The sequence below is a fragment of the Dipodomys merriami genome, unplaced genomic scaffold (assembly GCF_024711535.1).
Source record: "Dipodomys merriami isolate MVZ:Mamm:240054 unplaced genomic scaffold, mDipMer1.0.p SCAF_5, whole genome shotgun sequence".
NCBI lineage: Eukaryota > Metazoa > Chordata > Mammalia > Rodentia > Heteromyidae > Dipodomys > Dipodomys merriami.
The window spans coordinates 74642080-74665045 of NW_027206068.1; the positions used below are offsets into that span (position 1 = coordinate 74642080).

The following is a 22966-nucleotide window of genomic DNA, read 5'->3' on the forward strand; positions in this document are numbered from 1 at the left end:
TATAAACCATGTCAATCACATAGCAACAGATAAAATACTGTCCTCAGCCTTCAAAACCATTTAATCCAAATAAACCTATATGTAAAAACATTTCTACAAAAGTGTTAGGAAACAAAGCAGCAGCCTGTGCATCATGGATCAAGGAGCATGATACACAGTGGTCCATAAAAGAGTTCCTATGTGGCTGACAAGACTTTCCCCAGGAAAAGCCCATGACCTCACAGATTTCCCACAATGAGTGGCAAAGACTTTTCCTTGAGCTAAATCTGTGGTATAGTGTAACTAGCTATAGACAGATCAGCTGAATCCTTCCAGAAATGACTCAGAAAGGGCCTGAGCATGCAGAAGGACATAGTACAGGTCATTCCTGGGACCACATTGGAGCATTAGGGCCAATATGAGTCTCAAGGCCCATTATTATTATTATTGTTATTATTAATATTATCTACTTTAGGCATTTTTCTCTCTGGCATGTAAAAAATGTTCTGGAAAGGGGGTACCTGGATTTGAACCAGGGACCTCTTGATCTGCAGTCAAATGCTCTACCCCTGAGCTATACCACCCCCCCTATTTAAGTGTGTCTAATAAGCACACTAAGCCTTCATGACCACATACTAGTTGCCAATCTGTGATTATCACTGCCAGGTTCTCTGTCATCATATACTGTCTCCGCACTTATGACTGCCACCTGTACAATAACCAGAATATTCCTCCCTAGTTCCTGACATGGCAGAAGCATTAAATCATGGGGGCTTGCTGTCAGCATGTCTTTCAGACTCATCTAGATGAGTGACAGAGAGAATTGGCTCCACAGAAAACTTTTGGAAATGAGGACTGGAGCAGAGCTCAAAGAAAAACTGGAGGATTCCAACTCAGAACTTCTACAACAGGCTCTCTGTGTAGTGACCTGTGATGAAGGTTGTCTCTAATAAGCTCTGAGGACATTCAGATTCACAGACAGTTTAGAGCTAATGATTTAAACTTTTCCTCTCCATGGTATACTTCATATCATATTTATAGAGGAATTAACAATTGACTGAGCTCAAACAGTTCAAATAAACAGTTGAGCGAAATGACGACAATGTAGAACAAGAAAGAGAAAGTCAATGAAAATAAAGAAATCTTGAAAATATCCAATTGAAATATTGAAAATGCAGAGCTTAATAGCCCAAATAAATTCTTAATAATATAGTAAAACTAAACAAGTTTAAAATATAGTATAGAAATTGAAAATAAAGCATAAGAATCAGATCAATTAGTCAAAGACATGAAAAAAAACCCACTAAGAAAAAGTGTCTGGAAGACCAAACGTATGAATCATGGGCACAGATGAAGAGATGTAAACTAAAGACTTAAAAAATCTATTCAATGAATAATAGCAGAACCGTGTCATCACATCCGGAGGGGGTGGGGGATTATACTAAACAAACAGGAATGATCAGAGAAGGATTGTTAGAAATACACAACAAAGAAAGCTTATTGAAAGCTGCAAAGGAGAATCAACAAGATGCATATAAATGAAATCCCATTATAAGAGAAGCAGATTTCTTGACACTGATTCTAAATACAAGGTGTCATAGAAGGAAATAATCCTACACACAGAAAAGAAGATAAACAATCAGAGAAAAAATACATGAGAGAACACGGCTAGATGAATACACTAACAAAAAGAGAAATGAAGCATTATAAGACAACTAAAGGACAGGAAATCCAACGTATTTGTTTTGATTTGTTTTTTTTTGTATTTGTCCTGGAGCTTTAACTCAGGGCCTGGACTCTGTTCTAGAGCTTGATATTTTTTCTTTTAATTTTTTAAAATTAATTTATTTTTTATTGCAAAAATACTGTACAGAGGGGTTACAATTACATGAGCAAGATAATGAGTACATTTCTTTTTTTTTTTTTTTTTGTTGGTCGTGGGGCTTGAACTCTGGGCCTGGGCGTTGTCCCTCAGCTCTTCAGCTCAAGGCGAGCATTCTACCACTTGAGCTACAGCGCCACTTCCGGTTTTCTGGTGGTTTATTGGAGATAGGAGTCTCACGGTCTTTCTTGCCCGGGCTGGCTTTGAACCGCGATCCTAAGATCTCAGTCTCCTGAGTAGCTAGGATTACAGGCGTGAGCCACCAGCGCCCGGCTAATGAGTACATTTCTTATCAAGCATTGTAGCCTCCTCCTTTGTTTCCCCTTTCCATCCCTTCCCAGCCTCCCCCCGCCCCCTGAGCTTGTTTTTTTTAATGCTAACATTCTACCACTTACTTCACAGTTCCACTTCCGGATTCCTCCTCTTCCTCCTTCTCCTGTTCCTCCTCTTCCTCCTCCTACTCCACCTCTCCTCCTCCTCCTCCTCCTTTTCTTCCTCCTCCTCCTTCTCCTCCTTCTCCTCCTTTTGTAATTTTTATTGGAGATAAGAGTCTAACAGATTTTCCTGCCCAGGCCTGCTTTGAACTGCAGTCTCAGATATCAGGTTCCTCAGTAGCTAGTTTTACAGATGTGAGCCATTGACACCTGGCTCCAACATACTTTAATATGAATACTGTCTAATAAATAGAAAAATGGCAAGTTGTATTAAAATGTAAGACCCAATCATTATTGCCTACAAGAAACACATCTCACTGGGAAAATCAAATATAGGCTTAAAGTAAGTAGGAGTAGTTATATATATGATAAAACATACTTTAAACTACAACTAGTAGGAAGAGACAATGACAGCAACTTCATATTAATAAAGAGCATAAAGAAGAAGAAATAACAGTCATTGATAGAATCCAAAAGTTTATGCACCCAAATGTCTTTAAGCAAATACTTCTTATGAGCATATACAGACCCTAACACTATAATACTGGAAGAGTTCCATACCCCCAAATCACTTACACAGATTAAAAATAACAGCATAATTAAATGATACTGTAGAACAAATTGATTTAATAGACATTTATAGAATACTTCACCAACAATGTACAATTCACATTCTTTTTGGAATCTCATGGATCTTTCTCCAAAGTAGATTGTATTTTCTAAAATATGATCTTAGAATCTATTTTAAAATTGAAATAATGCTTATACTCTATCAGACAACAATGGAATGAGACTAGTAATGAACAGCCAAAGAAATTACAGAATATATTATAACACATAGATGTTGAACAAAAAGTTGTTGACCAATAGGCCATAGAACAAATAAAAATTCTTAAAATCCTGTTAAAGCACAGCTTACCAGAACTTTTGGGGTGCAGTAAAGTCATGACCAAAAGGAAAGTTTATAGATATTACACTTTTGTTTAAAAAAAAAAACAGGCTGGTGTAGGCAGCTCACACTTGTAATCCCAGCTACACAAGAGGTTGAGACCTGAGGATTACAGTTTAATGCCAGCCTGGCCATGACACTCCTATCTCCAGTTAGCTAGAGAAAAGCTGGAAGTGGAGCTGTGCTCAGATGTGCTCAGAAGAAAAACACTATTCTTTTGGGGTTTTTTTTTTGGGGGGGGGTCCAGTCATGGGGACTGATCTCTGGGCCTGGGCGCTGTCCTACAGTTCTTCAGCTCAAGGCTAGCGCTCTACCATTTGAGCCACAGTGCCAACTGCCGACTTTTAATTTCTCTGCTTATGTGGTGCTGAGGAATCGAACCCAGGGCCTCATGCATGCAAAGAAAAGCTCTACCACTGAGCCACCTTCCCAGCCCCAAATAACATATTCTTGAGCACAAATTCTTAGGGACAGCATCCAGTCCCTGAGTTCAAGCCACAGGACTAGCACCAAAATATAAAAGCAAAACAACAGCCAAAAAACCCCAAAAAGGTCTCAAGCAGATGCACCTCAAGCTTCTAGAAAAACAAGAACAGGACAAATAAAAAATGTAAAATGGAAATAAATAATAAAAGTTAGTGCAGAAATTTAAAAATCTAAATGTAGAAACAATATACAAAAAAAATCAATGAGGGCTAGGAAGGTGGCTCAGTGGTAGAGTGCTTGCCTTGCATGCCTGAGGCCCTGGGTTTGATTCCTCAGCACCACATAAGCAAAAAGAAAAAAAAGCCGGAAGTGGCACTGTGGCTCAAGTGGTAGAGCACTAGCCTTGAGCTGAAGAGCTGAGGGACAGCGCCCAGGCCCAGAGTTCAGGCCCCACACCCGGACCCCCCCCCCAAAAAAAATCAATGAAACAAAAAGTTGCTTCTTTGAGAAGATAAATAACATTGACAAATACCTGGCCAGTCTAACCAGACAGAAGATGGAAAAGTAACAACTTAGTAAAATTAAAAATGAGAAAGGGGGTATAACAAACACCACTGAAATCCAGAAGACCAATAGGAAATATTATAAAAATCCATATTCAATTAAATTGGAAACTTTAAAACAGGCAAATTTCTAGATTCATTTGGCCTACTAAAAGTCAATCAACTGTATATAATCACTTATACAGATTAATAGCAAGCAATGAGACCTACACAATAATAAAGAGTCTTCTGACGAGAAACAATATAACCTAGACTTGAATCAGGGACCTCTTTTTCTGTAGTAAAATGCTCTTTTCCCACGTGTGGTCTGAGAAGAAGCCCAGTCAGTCTCTTTTACCTATGTATTAACACTAACCAATATAAAGTAGAATGACAGCTCAGGAACAACTATACAGAAGTTGACACACTTAACTGGAAGAACGCTTTCCCTCTGCTTTACATGCATTGGAGGCTGTCCTTGAGTGGGTCTAGCAGCCACAGAGAAAGAGAGAAGCTGCCTAAATCCCCCTGACATTTCCCATTGCAGTCTGGTTAGACCATAAATAGCCAAATCTCTCCTTCCTAGGCTACCAGCCACATATCTCCTTTAGAGTAGACAGAATAGATGCCATTTAGAAGTTGTCAGAGACCTCCCATTGTTGGCATTTGCAGCAAAAGCACTACAGACTCTCTCTTCTCCATCATGGAACAAGTGAACCAGACAATTGAGTTGGAATTATTAGACATATGCACAGGGAGAGGATCCATAAATGAAGAATCGGAAGGACACCAGACTGAAGGAGGAAAGTGGAAATAAAATATGAAGGTTGAACAAAGCTACCTGCTTAAAGGATGATAACTGTAATGAATGAAGAAAGGGTAAAATGTGAGCTAAAATTCCTATTGGAAAAAGAGGATGTGGAAGGGGGCATCTCATCTGGATTTGCACGAGAGACCTATTGATCTGCAGTCAAATGCTCTACCCCTGAGCTATACCCCCTTTCCCATTGCAGATGTCTCATAAGCACTTTTCATCTTTCCAGTTACATCCAGCATTCCTTCCATATATTGGAAGTTTCTGATTTTCTCTAGAGTTGGAAGATCATCACTGATTCCTCCACAACCTCACCTTTAGTATTAGCCTATCTGATTTCTTTGTTATACATTAAAAACCTCAATCTGAAGAGAACCAGCCTCACATATTTGAGAAACCTGCAGTACCTATATCTGAAGACAGGTCTGCAGTCTGTAGATCTCTGCAATTCAGAAATGCAGCTCACACTCAGTGGCTAGCTCTGAAGTGCCACTGTTCCTTCACTGAAAGTGTGAGGTGAAAGGCAGCAGTAAGATGGAGTGCAGGAAGGTGGGAAATGGCTCACCATGAGGCATCTTCTGAGATTATAAGGGAGAATGTGAGTTTGAACCAGAGCCCTGTTGATCAGAAGTCCAATGTTCTGCCTTTGAGTTATATACCCACTTATTATATACAACCTCCCATTAATACTCCTTCAATAGTGGTCTTTTTTCTACATATAGCCTTTTATTGAGGGACATTTTCCAGAAACTGGAAACTGCCTTCCTCTATATTCCTGTGCAGCTTTAAGTAGCGTCCCTTAGCCCCCTGTTTCTACTGAGCAATAGGGAAGCTACTAGTCTTTAACCTGGAAATGATGCCTGGTGTTTGTTCTTAGCCCACACAGAATGATGACAAGAGCTACTGGTGCTGAGCCTTCCATGAAGCTCACATACAGCCCATAGCAACAGCTCATATTCCAAGGCACCAAGGGAATGCTCATTATTTCTTTTCTTCATTTATTCACTCAGCTAATACTCAAGACCTTGTTAGTTGCCAGGTCCTATCATGCATGCTGAGAATAAGAAACAGGTAAGACTTTGCCCTTGTTCTTCAAAGTATCGTCGATTGGAGACAAACCCAATCTTCCAGAAACAAAGTCACAGGCAGGGCCTGAGTAGAATTAATTATACAAGAAGAGTGCTCTGTGTCATCTAAAAGATTAGCCAGGGGGCACCTGGATTTTACCAGGGACCTCTTGATCTGCAGTCAAATGCTCTACCCCTGAGCTATACCCCCTGATCTACGGAAAGGGTATAATTATTCTTTATATGAGTCAAGGACACCAGAGCAGGGCAGTCTTGCTGGTTTGGATGGTTGGCTTTATATTTCCGAGCTCGGGATTCCAAGCTCCTTTACAGACTTCTTTCTCTTCTGTAGGGAGCCGAGGCAAGACTCCGCCCACTCCCTTGCAGCTTTGAGGTAACCACCCCAGACGGTGCTTGGCGGGACGCCTGGGCTGTGCGCGTGCATGAGCCAGGTAGAGTCCCCAGCCAATCCCATGACACCTGGTGACGGTGAAAGGCAGGCGACCAACAATAGAAAGACCCGCGTTCCGATTCTCCTATATAAGCGGCTGTGTTTCGGGTGCACGCTCTCTCGCGCCCAAGCTCTCCTACAACTAAAAGGCTCTCCAATAAAGTGTGATCTGAGAAGACTCCTGGTGTGGTGGTCGTTTTTCCTCGCTGGTAGAGTAGACGGTCGCTACAACTGGTGCCGAAACCCCGGGAACGAACCTGGGACGGGACCCGCTCGAGAGGCTGAACTGGAGCCAGAACTCAACACGCGGAGAGGGGACGTCGGTAAGTATCCCCCGGTATGCTGTTCACTGTAGATTTAGATATTTATTGGTTGCTTGCATTGCTTCTTCCCTTGTGGCTTGTCTTTTTGATGGTGCGCACTTGCCTGGAGGAGGGAGGGTTTGATTTAATCCAGGAAGGATGCAAAGTACTAACACGGCATCAGGATAGTCTATCAGAGGCAGCATCCAGTAAAGGGGATGAAAATAGGCATAAAAGAAAAAGGGAAAAAAGACAAAAGGATCCTAAAGAATTAAAGCAGGAGGGACTGCAGCCCTCACAAAAGGAGAAGGGTTTCAGAGAGGAGGGGGTCTCAAGGAGACCCCCGTGCCCTTCTTTAAAAGCAAACCGGTTCTCAGCCCTACATGTGGAAGGGCGGGACCAAGAATATAGTAATCTTGTGAGTGACTCAGAGGAAGAAATGTTAGAGGAGGAGGGAGAGCAGCTCGATCCAGCTGATAGTGAAGACTTAGAAGAGGCTGCGGCGGAGCACGAGGCAGACAGATATGGAGGGTGGCGCCCCCTAGGGGTGGGAGTACCGCAGCAGCCAGGAAGAGGAAACGGAGCTGGCCCTCACCCGTCGGCCCCCCGCCGTGCCCGCCGGCAGGGAAGAGTCACTTTATAAAAGAAAAAACCTGGTCGCGATTAGCAGCCGCTTTCCCAGTCTTTGAGAATCCTATTACTGCTGAAAGAAATTTTGAGCCGGTTTCCTACTCCCAGTTAAAAGATTTAGTTGAGGCAGTCAGGACTTATGGAGTGACGGCCAATTATACCACTGCCTTGCTTCAAAGGCTAACTATTAATGCTATGTTTCTGTGGGAGCAAAAACTGTTCAATATTTTCCTGAATTAGTGGCTAAACAGGCAATTTTGATTCTGAAAAAATAAATAAATAAATAAATAAATAAAAATAATAAAAATAAAAAAAAATTAAAAAAGAGGCAATTTTGGGTATAAAGTATTGTTTGATGCACTTTGCAAAAATTCCAGATAAATTAATTATTCCATACACCCGTGAACAAGTTGAAATTTTAGCAGCCACAATGGATATGTGGGCAATTCTTGTTTGCTCATTTCCAAATGTAATTGATAATCATTATCCTAAGCATCCTCTGCTTGCCATAGTTAACAAAAATTTAGTGTATTTTCCTGTTGTCACTTCAAAGGAGCCCTTGGCTGATGCTCTAACCATTTTTACGGATGGATCAAAATCTGGACAAGGTGCCTTTTTTGTTCAAGGACACAAACAGCCGGTAGTCTTTAATTTTCGGCCGAATGCCCCACAGGCTGTTGAATGTTTAATTGTGCTTGAAGTTTTTAAAAGATTTGATCAACCTTTTAACTTATTTTCTGATTCATTATATGTTGTAAATGCCGTTGCTTCTCTTGAAGTTGCTGCTTCAGTTAAGCAGGCCAGTACAATTTCTAATGTTTTGTTACAGATTCAATCCCTTATCTTAAACAGAAAACATCCTTTTTATATTGGACATATTCGCGCCCACTCTATGTTGCCAGGCCCAATGGCAAAGTGTAATGATTTGGTGGACCAGGCAACTCGGGCTGTGGCTCTGGTCGCTGCTGATCCTGTAGAATTGGCAAAAGACTTTCATAGATTGTATCATGTACCTGCTAATACCCTTAGAAAAAGATATAATTTGTCCAGGCATGTGGCAAGAGATATTGTTAAAGCCTGTAAATCTTGTGTTACCTTTCTTCATCCTCCCCATGTGGGGGTAAACCCCAGGGGGTTGAGACCAAACGCCCTATGGCAAATGGATGTTACTCATCTGATGGAATTTGGTAAGTTGAAATATTTACATGTGTCTGTGGACACCTTTTCCGGTGTCATTCATGCCACACCTCTGGCAGGAGAAAAGGTGTCTCACGTCAGAATACACTGCTTAGAAGCTTGGGCAGCTTGGGGAAAGCCCCTTAGACTTAAGACGTATAATGGCCCTGCTTATACTTCCCATGGTTTTCGCGCCTTTTGCGCACAAATGCAGGTTGCCCACACCACCGGATTGCCCTACAATCCTCTAGGACAAGGTATAGTGGAAAGAGCCAATCGAAGCATAAAAGAAATGCTTCAAAAGCAAAAAGGGGGAATTGCTGAGTCCGCGTCCCCCAGGGAAAGACTTTCTCTTGCGCTCTTTACCCTTAATTTTTTAATTCTAAATGACAACGATCAGTCTGCCGCAGATCGGCATATGACAAGAGACCCCATGGATACTAAAGACATGGTTATGTGGAAGGATGTTATTAATAATAAATGGTATGGACCGGATCCGGTAATAACGAGATCCAGGGGAGCTGTTTGTGTTTTTCCACAGAGTCAAGAAGTACCTCACTGGGTGCCAACGAGACTGACCAGGCCGGTGGAGACTGCAGCAGAACCCCCTCTTGAAGATGCCATCCACTTGTCTCCTGATGCAGCTGATCTTCCTGCTGTTAGCAACAGTGCTAATAGCAACCCCTGTGATAGCTAAACCAATGGCTGTGGGCTGTCACCAGGGCCTGGCCAGTTCCTATGCCCCTGCATACAGACTCCCTTTTTCTCCCCACCTTATTTTCCGCAGATTGTAGGATGGAAGACTGGATTGCCTCTGCGGTGTCCTTTTTCAAAGAGTGGATGGAAGTCGGAATGTTTTTAGCCTGCTGCCTGGGAGGATGCGTGGTCTGCCTATGGTTGGTCTGTTGCCTTCGAGCCCAAACCAGAAGGGACAAGGTTGTTATCTTGCAAGCATTAGCCGCTTTGGAGAGTGGATCCTCACCCTAGATTTGGCTGTCGGCCCTAAGAGGCAGTTAAGCCTTACCATTCTGCATAGCCTTAGCACCCCGAGGGATCAGGGGATCCCATTGCACCGGGACAGGTATGCAATTTGCAATTTGGGACAGGGTGCAAGGCAAGTGCACTGCACTTGAGGAGATGGTTCTCATCTCCTCAAGAAGAGCATGCTGGGTTGCAAGTGGGTTGATGCCCAAGATCCCACCTCTGCAAAAAAGGCATCGGACGGGCCTGGTCATCACTGGGGAAGGCGCCCCTCAGGCGAAGACCAGTGCAAGGTCCTCTCATTAATGTTTTAGACAGAGGCCCAACCTCTACTCTTACCTGTTGCCATAAAACAAAGAAGGGGGAACTGTAGGGAGCCGAGGCAAGACTCCGCCCACTCCCTTGCAGCTTTGAGGTAACCACCCCAGACGGTGCTTGGCGGGACGCCTGGGCTGTGCGCGTGCACGAGCCAGGTAGAGTCACCAGCCAATCCCATGACACCTGGTGACGGTGAAAGGCAGGTGACCAACAATAGAAAGACCCGCGTTCCGATTCTCCTATATAAGCGGCTGTGTTTCGGGTGCACGCTCTCTCGCGCCCAAGCTCTCCTACAACTAAAAGGCTCTCCAATAAAGCGTGATCTGAGAAGACTCCTGGTGTGGTGGTCGTTTTCCCTCGCTGGTCGAGTAGACGGTCGCTACACTCTTCTTTTACTATCATATCTGTATGTACGTTTGTGGCTTTGGTTTTGTGCAGCTGAGCCATACAAATCATCCAGATAATTTTCCATCAATACCAATTATTGAGTGGCTACAATGTAATAAGATTCAGTATTTACATCCACAATCCCTGCATTGAATTAGGTATGTATTACTAGGTCACAATACTGCCTCCTGCATGAAAGAAAGTTCAGAGCAAAAAGGGAAGTATAAATGAGTTCAGATCTTATTTATCTTCAACAGTTCCACATCGAACACATTTCTTCTATTAAAAATGTTACTTGGGAAAAATGATATGGTAGCATGCTCACTTTAGGATCTTATTTTTCAGAAATACTTAGGAAAGTGTACACAGATATGTGTCTGCGTAGGTTCATTGCATTATTTTGAATTTGTATAAAAGTTGCCACCATCTAAATACTGATTAATGGTAGCCATCCAAATAGTGATTAAAACATGATGGCACATTCCCAAGGTGGAATACGATTCAGGCATAAAAGATGACACATGTCCAAACTGATAACACAGACATATGCTGAAATGCAAATATTCAATAAAAATACCTTTTGTCTTTAGATATTCTCTCCGATACTTATTTAGGCTTACAAAACCTGAAACGGTCTAAGCATTACATTCCTTTTTTTTTTTTTTTTTTTTTGCTAGTTCCGGCTTGAATTCAGGGTCTGTGTACCATCCCTTCTTTTGCTCAAGGCTAGTACTCTACCACTTAAGCCACAGCACCATTTTCGGCTTTTTTTTGATTATATAGTACTGAGGAATTGAACCCAGGGCTTCATGCATGCTAGGCAAACACTCGAACACTAAGCCACATGCCAGCCATCATTAAATTCTTGACACTCTCAGGAAGGACATTATAGAAAGGGGAGGAAAATACGATTGTTATCCAGGTTCTGAAATGGTCCATGAAAGTCAGGGCATGTGAAACACCCTCGAAGACCTGAGTGAGGGTGAGGAGCACGGGGATCAGAGGGGGATGATCCCTAAAGAGGTGAAGTCTCCAGGGAAGACAGAGAACCTGGAGCTGCAGGGGCCCCAGGTGAGGGAGGTCTAAGAGATGGTGTCTAGGAAATCTATCAGGTGTGTATGCTGATGGGAAGTTCTAGCAAAGCTGGAGTCTCCAGAGGGCTGCCAGAATTGGGCAGAGGGCTGAGACTGGAAGGAGGGGGCAGAAAGGAGGCTGACACTACAGATATCTTCTCAGGATGGTTAGCAGGCAGCTGAGGCTGGGAAGGGGAAGGGACCAATGTTCAATGCCAAGCCAAATTTCTGAGTAGTCACAAAACTGGAATACTGAAAGGTATTAAGGAACAAGAAGCACTAAATAAAAAGTGAGTCTATTGTTAAGAAAAACTTTCCATTTTTATGAAGGAGCCTATAAGGCACACTACAGAGCACATTCTGTGGTTTCAGACACTAGTGTTTTGCACAGACAAGAGGGATTGGAGGACAAAGGATATTTACAATTCAGGAATAAGTAAGGCACCACTTGCTTCACACAAAGCCAGAGCAAGCCTTAATTGACCAGCCTCCATTTTAAATGGTTGTTTCTCTCCCATTCACTGTAGAAATTAAGACTTTGTTCCTCCAAAATAGTTTTATTACAAGAATCTGTTTGTAATTCATGTAAGGTATAAACTATCATTGTTTATATAAATCTGAGGCATCATGAAATGTGTTTAAGGTAGTTATAAAAAGAAGTCATAAAAGATGATTAATGTGAAATATAAAAAATCATGAACTGTACTCAATCAGCTATATATGTGAGCCCACACAACTTCTGAGATGCTCTACCAAAAAGAGTAATTTGTTTTACAAAAATCTTAGAAAGCCATTACAGTCTTCAGTTTTGAAATAGTTGATAAAGTACACTGATCCTTTCTATAGGGATTTTCTTTAAAGCTTGACTAAGACATAATGTTTACTTTCACTGGCACATAAGCTAGACACAAGACAGAATTTACTTACTATGCTGATACTTCACTCTCTGCCAACTCTCTAAGACTGATGAAGGTCCTCTCACTGGGCCATAGATGCTGATGGCTGTGAAACAAGATTAATTTAACGCAACTCCAGGGTGAATGCATGGATAAAGGAAGTACTGAAAAAAACAATTATCCCTGGAAGATTCCATTCAATCCAGTGGTCAGTGTTGTGCACATAAGGATTTTGCACATAAGAAAGTGTTTTTCATGATGAGGATGCACACAGCATAAGGGAATGTCATAGACACAAGGTTCAGAACACAGATGACAGCCAGAGCTGGAATGAGGAAGCTTCAGACAGGGAAGACTTCCCAGAACTTCCACCAAACTGGTTCTCACCTCAGCTACAGTCTCAAAGACACTGGGGAGATTTTTACTGTACCTGAGCTGCACTAATATGTCCTTATTTAATTGGTCTGGGGTGGGGCGTGGGAATGGTGCTTTTATATGCTCTTAAAATAATTCTAATTTACATTTAAAACGAGCATAGTGAAGCATCCCAATTTACTAGTTCCAGAAAAAAAAAGATTATTCTGATATCTACTGAGGAGAAAATAGGGGGCACCTGGATTTGAACCAGGGACCTCTTGATCTGCAGTCAAATGCTCTACCCCTGAGCTATACCCCCAATTACATATAATCTTTCATTAGCACTTCTTCAACTATGGCACCACACCCACTACCAAAATATTTATTACCAGTATCACCTTTCCTGTTCAAGAAACTTACAAGCTTTTCCCTATGCAATCTGTCTTCATACATTTCCCCTCTCCAAACTTAACTAGCCTGCCTTACTCCTCTCTTGAGTTCTGGTGAGGGACCACCTGTGACCTGAAAAGGGCACCTGATTCTGATATTCACCCTAAATCCATAGAGAATGATTAGGCTCTAAATCAAGTAGCTCATAGCCCAAGGAGAGCCCCATGTTCCAAGGACTCAAGAGGAAGAAAATTGTTTCATGGCATGACTCATCGACTCAACAAAAGTCTAGACTTTTGGGTGACAGGTCCTATAATCCATGTCAAGCACATAGCAACAGATAAAATACTGTCCTCAGCCTTCAAAACGATTTAATCCAAATAAACCTATATGTAAAAACATTTCTACGGAAGTGTTAGGAAGCTAAGCAGCAGCCTGTGGGTCATGGATCAAAGAGCATGGTAAACAGTGGTCCATACAAGAGTTCCTATATAGCTGACAAGACTTTTCCCAGTAAAAGCCCATGACCTCACAGATTTCCCACAATGAGTGGCAAAGACTTTTCCTTGAGCTAAGTCTATGGTGTAGTGTAACTAGCCATAGACAGATCAGCTGAATCCTTTCAGAAATGACTCAGAAAGGACCTGCGTAGAGCATAGGATTCAGAAGGACATACTACAGGTCATTCCTTCCTGGGACAACATTGGAGCATTAGGGCCAATATGAGTGTCAAGGCCCATTATGATGATGATGGTGATGATGATGATGATGATGATGATGATGATGATTCTCTACTTTAGGCATTTTTGTCTCTGGCATCTAAAAAAGATTCTAGAAAGGGGGCACCTGGATTTGAACCAGGGACCTCTTGATCTGCAGTCAAATGCTCTACCCCTGAGCTATACCCCCACCTACTTACGTATGTCTAATAAGCACACTAAGCCTTCATGACCACATACTAGTTGCCAACCTGTGATTATCACTGCCAGGTTCTCTGTCATCATATACTGTCTCTGCACTTATGACTGCTGCCTCTACAATAACCAGAATATTCCTCCCTAGTTCCTGGCATGGCAGAAGCATTAAATCATGGGGGCTTGCTGTCAGCATGTCTTTCAGACTCATCTAGATGAGTAACAGAGAGAATTGGCTCCACAGAAAACTTTTGGAAATGAGGACTGGAGCAGAGCTCAAAGAAAAACTGGAGGATTCCAACTCAGAACTTCTACAACACGGTCTCTGGGAAGTGACCTGTGATGAAGGTGGTCTCTAATAAGCTCTGAGGACATTCAGATTCACAGAGAGTTTGGAGCTAATAATTTAAACTTTTCCTCTCTCTGGTATACTTCAATTGACTGAGCTCAAACAGTTCAAATAACGAGTTGAACGAAATGAAGAAGACAATGTAGAAGAAGAAAGAAAAAGTCAATGAAAATAAATCTTGAAAATATCCAATTGAAGTATAGAAAATGCAGAGCTTAATAGCCCACATAAATTTGATAACATAGTAAAATAGAACAAGTTGAAAGTATAGTATAGAAATTGAAAATAAAGCATAAGAATCAGACAATTAGTCAAAGACATTAAAAAAAAAACCTGCTAAGAAAAAGTGTCTGGAAGACCAAACTTATGAATCATGGGCACAGATGATGAGACGTAAACTAAAGACCTAAAAAATCTATTCAATGAATAATAGCAGAACTGTGTCATCACATCAAGGGCGGTGGGGAATACTAAACAAACAGGAATGATCAGAAAAGAAGGATTGCTAGAAATACACAACAAAAAAGCTTATTGAACTGCAAAGGAGAATCAACAAGACACATATAAAAGAAATCCCATTATAAGAGAAGCAGATTTCTCGACACTAATTCTAAAAAAAGGGGGGGGCCATAGAAGGAAATAGTCCTACACACAGAAAAAATACATGAGAGAACACTGCTAGATGAATACACAAACAAAAGAGAAAAAGAAATGAAGCATTATAAGACAACAAAAGGACAGGAAATCCAACATATTTGTTTTGTTTTTTGTATTTGTCCTGGAGCTTTAACTCAGGGCTTGGACTCTGTTCTTGAGCTTGCTTTTCTAAGGCGAATATTCTAGCACTTACTTCACAGTTCCACTTCTGGATTCATCCTCTTTGTCCTCCTTTTGTAAATTTTATTGGAGATAAGAATTTAACATATTTTCCTGCCTACGCCTGCTTTGAACTGCAGTCCTCAGATATCAGATTCCTCAGTAGCTAGTTTTAAAGATGCGAGCTATTGACACCTGGCTCCAACATACTTTAATATGAATACTGTCTAATAAATAGAAAAATGGCAAATTGTATTAAAATGTAAGACCCAACCATTATTGCCTACAAGAAACACATCTCACTGGGAAAACAAATATAGGCTTAAAGTAAGTAGGAGTAGTTACATATATGATAAAACATACTTTAAACTACAACTAGGATGAAGAGACAATGACAGCAACTTCATATTAATAAAGAGCATAAAGAAGAAGAAATAACAGTCAATGATAGAATCCAAAAGTTTGTTCACCCAAATGTCTTTAAGCAAATACTTCTTATGAGCATATACAGACCCTAGCACTATAATACTGGAAGAGTTCCATACTCCCAAATCACTTACACAGATTAAAAATAACAGCATAATTAAATGATACTGTAGAACAAATTGATTTAATAGACATTTATAGAATACATCACCAACCATTGTACAATACACATTCTTTTTGAAATCGAATGGATCTTTCACCAGATTAGATTGTATTTTCTAAAATATGATCTTAGAATATATTTTAAAATTGAAATAATGCCTATACTCTATCAGACAGCAATAGAATGAGACTAGAAATGAACAGTCAAAGAAATTACAGAAGATATTACAACACATAGATATTGAACAAAAAGTTGTTGACCAATAGGCCATAGAATAAATAAAAATTCCTAAAATCCTGTTAAAGCACAGCTTACCAGAACTTTTGGGGTGCAGTAAAGTCATGACCAAAAGGAAAGTTTATAGATATTACCCTTTTGTTAAAAAAAAAAAAAAAAAAACACAAGCTGCTGTAGCAGCTCACACTTGTAATCCCAGCTACATAAAAGGTTGAGACCTGAGGATTACAGTTTAAAGCCAGCCTGGCAGGAAAGTTCATGACACGCCTATCTCCAGTTAACTAGAGAAAAGCAGGATGTGGAGCTGTGCTCAGATGTGCTCAGTAGAAAAACACTATTCTTGAGCACAAATACTTAGGGACAGCATCCAGTCCCTGAGTTCAAGCCCCAGGACTGACACCAAAAAATAAAAGCAAAACAACAGCCAAAAAAACCCCAAAACCCAGAAAGGTCTCAGGCAGATATTAAAGTGATGCATCTCAAGCTTCTAGAAAAACAAGAACAGGCCAAATAAAAAATGTAAAGTGGAAATGTATAATAAAAGTTAGGGCAGAAATTTAAAAAACTAAATGTAGAAACAATATACAAAAAAATCAATGAAACAAAAAGTTGCTTCTTTGAGAAGATAAATAACATTGATAAATACCTGGCCAGTCTGACTAGACAGAAGATGGAAAAATAACAACTTAGTAAAATTAAAAATGAGAAAGGGGGTATAAAAACACCACTGAATTCCAGAGGACCAATAGGAAATATTATAAAAATCCATATTCAATTAAATTGGAAACTTTAAAACAGGCAAATTTCTAGATTCATTTGGCCTACTAAAAGTCAATCAACTGTATATAATCACTTATACAGATTTATAGCAAGCAATGAGACCTAACAATAATAGTCTTCTGACAAGAAAAAGATAATCTAGACTTGAATCAGGGACCTCTTTTTCTGTATGCAAATGCTCTTTTCCCACGTGTGGTCTGAGAAGAAGCCCAGTCAGTCCCTTTTACCTATGTAGTAACATTCAGCAATGCAAAGTAGAATGACAGCTCAGGAACAACTTTATAGAAGTTGATACACTTAACTGGAAGAACACCTTCCCTCTTCTTTACATGTATTGGAAGCTGTCCTTGAGTGGGTCTAGCAGCCACAGAAAAAGAGAGAAGCTGCCTAAATCCCCCTGACATTTCCCATTGCAGTCTGGTTAGACCATAAATAGCCAAATCTCTCCTTCCTAGGCTACCAGCCACATATCTCCTTCAGAGTAGACAGAATAGATGTCATTTAGAAGTTGTCAGAGAGCACCCATCGTTGGCATTTGCAGCAAAAGCACTACAGAATCTCTTTTCTCCATGATGGAACAAGTGAACCAGACAATTGAGTTGGAATTATTAGACATAGGCACCAGAAATGAAGAATCGGAAGGACACCAGACTGAAGGAGGAAAGTGGAAATAAAATATGAAGGTTGAACAAAGCTACCTGCTTAAAGGATGATAACTGTAATGAATGAAGAAAGAGTAAAATGTGAGCTAAAATTCCTATGGGAAAAAGAGGATGTGGAAGGGGGCATCTGGATTTGAACCAGAGACCTCTTGATCTGCAGTCAAATGCTCTACCCCTGAGCTATACCCCCTTTCCCATTGCAGATGTCTCATAAGCACTTTTCATCTTTCCAGTTACATCCAGCATTCCTTCCATATATTGGAAGTTTCTGATTTTCTCTAGAGTTGGAAGACTGTCCCGACCCGCAGGACGTCAACAAGGGCAGTGAACCTAAGCGAGAAGGAATGAAGGGACAAGAGACACAAAGAATGGCAGCAAGACAAGGATTCTGATCAAGCTGCCAAATTTTATTTTTCACACAGGGGTATTTATATGCTTGGAATAAGGAGGCTTTTTCATTGGCTGTAGCAGCTGCAAGATGTTTGCTTAGGGCAATGTGAAAAGGTGGTCAATATCGGCTACCTGGTCTTTGTTTGGGGCAGGATGCAAAGACCAGATTCTGTAAATAGCCTCGAGAGATGTTCCAGCGAGATAGTCAAGCTCATGATGCAGATAGACTCAACTTTTGGCTCCCGACAGAAGACCATCACTGATTCCTCCACAACCTCACCTTTAGTATTGGCCTATCTGATTTCTTTGTTATACATTACAAAACCTCAAACTGAAGAGAACCAGCCTCACATATTTGAGAAACCTGCAGTACCTATATCTGAAGACAGTTCTGCTTTCTGTGGATCTGTGCAATTCAGAAATGCAGCTCACCACTCAGTGGCTAGCTCTGAAGTGCCACTGTTCCTTCACTGAAAGTGTGAGGTGAAAGGCACCAGTAAGATGGAGTGCAGGAAGGTGGGAAATGGCTCACCATGAGGCATCTTCTGAGATTATAAGGGAGAACTTGAGTTGAACCAGAGCCCTCTTGATCAGAAGTCCAATGTTCTGCTTTTGAGTAACATCCACACTTATTATATACAACCTCCCATTAATACTCCTTCAATAGTGGTCTTTTTTCTACTTATAGCCTTTTATTGAGGGACATTTTCTAGAAACTGGAAACTGCCTTCCTCTCTATTCCTGTGCAGCTTTAAGTAGAGTCCCTTAGCCCCCTGTTTCTCCAATAGGGAATAGGGAAGCTACCAGACTTTAACCTGGAAATGATGCCTGGTGTTTCTTCTTAGCCCACACAGAATGATGACAAGAGATACTGGTTCTGAGCCTTCCATGAAGCTCACATGCAGCCCAGAGCAACAGCTCATATTCCAAGGCACCAAGGGAGTGCTCATTATTTCTTTTCTTCATTTATTCACTCAACTAACACTCAAGACCTTGTTAGTTGCCAGGTCATTTCATGCATGCTGAGAATAAGTAACAGGTAAGACTTTGTCCTTGTTCTTCAAAGTATCGTCGATTGGAGATAAACCCAATCTTCCAGAAACAAAGTCAGAGGCAGGGCCTGAGTAGAATTAATTATACAAGAGGAGTGCTCTGTGTCATCTAAAAGATTAGCCAGGGGGCACCTGGATTTGAACCAGGGACCTCTTGATCTGCAGTCAAATGCTCTACCCCTGAGCTATACCCCCTGATCTATGAGTCAAGGATACCAAAGCAAGGCAGTCTTGCTGGTTTGGATGGTTGGCTTTATATTTCTAACTTCTGGATTCCAAGCTCCTTTACAGACTTCTTTCTCTTCTTTCACTATCATATCTGTATGTACAATTGGGGTTTTGGTGATTTGTGCAGCTGAGACCTGCAAATCATCCAGATAATTTTACATCAATACCAATTATTGAGTAGCTACAATGTAATAAGCTAGAGTATTTACATCCACAATCCATGCATTGAATTAGGTATGTTAGTATTACTAGGTCACAATACTGCCTCCTGCATGACAGAAAGTTCAGAGCAATAAGGGTAGTATACATGAGTTCAGCTCTTATTTATCTTCAACAGTTCCACATGGAACACATTTCTTCTATTAAAAATATTACTTGGGAAAAATGATATGGTAGCGAGCTCACTTTAGGATTTTATTTTTCAGAAATACTTAGGAAAGTGTACACAGACATGTGTCTGTGGAAGTTCATTGCATTATTTTGAATTTGTAGAAAAGTTGCCACCATCTAAATACTGATTAAAGGTAGCCATCCAAATAGTGATTAGAACATGATGGCACATTGCCAAGGTAGAATACGATTCAGGCATAAAAGATGAAAAATATCCAAACTGCTAACACAGACAGATGCTGCAATGCAAGTACTCAATATGAAATACCTTTTGTCTTTAGATATTCTCTCTGATTCTTTTTTAGGCTTACAAAACCTGAAACGGTCTAAGCATTATATTCCTTTTTTTTTTTTTTTTTTTTTTTTGCTCTTTCTGGGGCTTGAATTCAAGGCCTAGGCAATGTCTCTTCTTTTGCTCAAGGCTAGCACTCTACCACTTAAGCCACAGCACCATTTTCGGCTTTTTTTGATTATATAGTACTGAGGAATTGAACCCAGGGCTTCATGCATCCTAGGCAAACACTCTAACACTAAGCCACATGCCAGCCATCATTAAGTTCTTGAAACTCTCAGGAAGGACATTATAGTAAGGGGAGGAAAATAGGCTTGTTATCCAGGTTCTTAAATGGTCCATGAACGTCAGGGCATGTGAAACACCCTGGAAGACCTGAGGAGCATGGGGATCAGAAGGGGATGATCCCTAAAGAGGTGAAGTCTCAAGGGAAGACCGAGAACCTGGAGCTGTAGGGGCCCCAGGTGAAGGAGGTCTAAGAGATGGTGTCTATGAAATCTATCAGGTGTGTATGCTGATGGGAAGTTCTAGGAAAGCTGGAGTCTCCAGAGGGCTGCAAGAATTGGGCAGAGGGCTGAGACTGGAAGGAGGGGGCAGAAAGGAGGCTGACACTACAGATATCTTCTCAGGATGGTTAGCAGGCAGCTGAGGCTGGGAAGGGGAAGGGACCAATGTTCAATTCCAAGCCAAATTTCTGAGTAGTCACAAAACTTGAATATTGAAAGGTTTTAAGGAACAAGAAGCACTAAATAAAAAGTGAGTCTATTGTTAAGGAAAAGTTTCCATTTTTATGAAGGAGCCTATAAGAAACACTACAGAGCACATTCTGTGGTTTCAGACACTAGTGTTTTGCACACATAAGAGGGATTGGAGGATAAAGGATATTTACAATTCAGGAGTAAAGTAAGGTACCACTTGCTTCACACAAAGCCAGAGCAAGCCTTCATTGGCCAGTCATCATTTTAAATCATTGTTTCTCTTCCATTCACTGTAGAAATTAAGACTTTGTTCCTCCAAAATAGTTTTATTACAAGAATCTGTTTGTAATTCATGTAAGGTATAAACTATCATTGTTTATATAAATCTGAGGCATCATGAAATGTGTTTTAGGTAGATATAAAAAGAAGTCATAAAAGATAATTAAAGTGAAATATAATTTAAAAAATGAACTCTACTTAATCAGCTATATATGTGAGCCCATACAACTTCTGAGATGTTCTATGAAAAAGAGTAATCTAATTTACAAAACTCACAGGAAGCCATTACAGTCTTCAGTATTGAGATTGTTGATAAAGTATACTCATCGTTTGTATAGGGATTTTCTTTAAACCTTGACTAAGACATAATGTTTACTTTAACTGGCACATAACCTAGACACAAGACAGAATTTACTTACTATGCTGATACTTCACTCTCTGCCAACTCTCTAAGACTGATGAAGGCCCTCTCACTGGGCCATAGATGCTGATGGGTGTGAAACAAGATTAATTTAACCCAACTCCTGGGTGAATGCATGGATAAAGTAAAATTTAAGAAAACTAAAAAGTACTGAAAAAAACAATTATCCCTGGAAGATTCTGTTCAATCCAGTGGTCAGTGTTGTGCACATAAGGATTTTGTACACATAATAAAGTGTTTTTCATGATGAGGATGCACACAGCATAAGGGAATGTCATAGACACAAGGTTCAGAACACAGATGACAGCCAGAGCTGGAATGAGGAAGTTTCAGACAGGGAAGACTTCCCAGAACTTCCACCAAACTGGTTCTCACCTCAGCTACAGTCTCCAGGACACTGGGGAGATTTTTACTGTACCTGAATCCCCCTAATATGTCCTGATTTAATTGGTCTGGGTGTGGGGCGTGGGAATGGTGCTTTTATAGGCTCTTAAAATGATTCTAATTTACATTTAAAACGAGCATAGTGAAGCCTCCCAATTTACTAGTTCCAGAAAAAAAAAGATTATTCTGATATCTACTGAGGAGAAAATAGGGGGCACCTGGATTTGAACCAGGGACCTCTTGATCTGCAGTCAAATGCTCTACCCCTGAGCTATACCCCCAATTACATATAATCATTCATTAGCACTTCTTCCACTATGGCACCACACCCACTACCAAAATATTTATTACCAGTATCACCTTTCCTGTTCAAGAAACTTACAAGCTTTTCCCAATGCAATCTGTCTTCATACATTTCCCCTCTCCAAACTTAACTAGCCTGCCTTACTCCTCTCTTGAGTTCTGGTGAGGGACCACCTGTGACCTGAAAAGGGCACCTGATTCTGATATTCACCCTAAATCCATAGAGAATGATTAGGCTCTAAATCAAGTAGCTCATAGCCCAAGGAGAGCCCCATGTTCCAAGGACTCAAGAGGAAGAAAATTGTTTCATGGCATGACTCATCGACTCAACAAAAGTCTAGAATTTTGGGTGACAGGTCCTATAATCCATGTCAAGCACATAGCAACAGATAAAATACTGTCCTCAGCCTTCAAAACGATTTAATCCAAATAAACCTATATGTAAAAACATTTCTACGGAAGTGTTAGGAAGCTAAGCAGCAGCCTGTGGGTCATGGATCAAAGAGCATGGTAAACAGTGGTCCATACAAGAGTTCCTATATAGCTGACAAGACTTTTCCCAGTAAAAGCCCATGACCTCACAGATTTCCCACAATGAGTGGCAAAGACTTTTCCTTGAGCTAAGTCTATGGTGTAGTGTAACTAGCCATAGACAGATCAGCTGAATCCTTTCAGAAATGACTCAGAAAGGACCTGCGTAGAGCATAGGATTCAGAAGGACATACTACAGGTCATTCCTTCTGGGACAACATTGGAGCATTAGGGCCAATATGAGTGTCAAGGCCCATTATGATGATGATGATGATGATGATGATGATGATGATGATGATGATGATGATGATGATGATGATGATGATTCTCTACTTTAGGCATTTTTGTCTCTGGCATCTAAAAAAATTCTAGAAAGGGGGCACCTGGATTTGAACCAGGGACCTCTTGATCTGCAGTCAAATGCTCTACCCCTGAGCTATACCCCCACCTACTTACGTATGTCTAATAAGCACACTAAGCCTTCATGACCACATACTAGTTGCCAACCTGTGATTATCACTGCCAGGTTCTCTGTCATCATATACTGTCTCTGCACTTATGACTGCTGCCTCTACAATAACCAGAATATTCCTCCCT

The 22966-nt window shown here is 40.8% G+C and overlaps 1 protein-coding gene and 8 non-coding genes across 9 annotated transcripts in view; all 9 read right to left on the reverse strand.

The window, feature by feature from the left end:
* Znf746 (zinc finger protein 746) overlaps positions 1–22966 on the reverse strand; it is a 143718-nt gene that overhangs the window by 72146 nt on the left and 48606 nt on the right. The gene's annotated exons all lie outside the window — the stretch shown is intronic.
* Trnac-gca (transfer RNA cysteine (anticodon GCA)) lies at positions 492–564 on the reverse strand. Its single transcript has one exon. It is a non-coding gene; the product is annotated as a tRNA-Cys (tRNA).
* Trnac-gca (transfer RNA cysteine (anticodon GCA)) lies at positions 6234–6304 on the reverse strand. Its single transcript has one exon. It is a non-coding gene; the product is annotated as a tRNA-Cys (tRNA).
* Trnac-gca (transfer RNA cysteine (anticodon GCA)) lies at positions 12912–12983 on the reverse strand. Its single transcript has one exon. It is a non-coding gene; the product is annotated as a tRNA-Cys (tRNA).
* On the reverse strand, positions 13892–13963 carry Trnac-gca (transfer RNA cysteine (anticodon GCA)). The gene has a single exon. It is a non-coding gene; the product is annotated as a tRNA-Cys (tRNA).
* Positions 17520–17591, reverse strand: Trnac-gca (transfer RNA cysteine (anticodon GCA)). The gene has a single exon. It is a non-coding gene; the product is annotated as a tRNA-Cys (tRNA).
* Trnac-gca (transfer RNA cysteine (anticodon GCA)) lies at positions 18967–19038 on the reverse strand. The gene has a single exon. It is a non-coding gene; the product is annotated as a tRNA-Cys (tRNA).
* Positions 21745–21816, reverse strand: Trnac-gca (transfer RNA cysteine (anticodon GCA)). The gene has a single exon. It is a non-coding gene; the product is annotated as a tRNA-Cys (tRNA).
* On the reverse strand, positions 22744–22815 carry Trnac-gca (transfer RNA cysteine (anticodon GCA)). Its single transcript has one exon. It is a non-coding gene; the product is annotated as a tRNA-Cys (tRNA).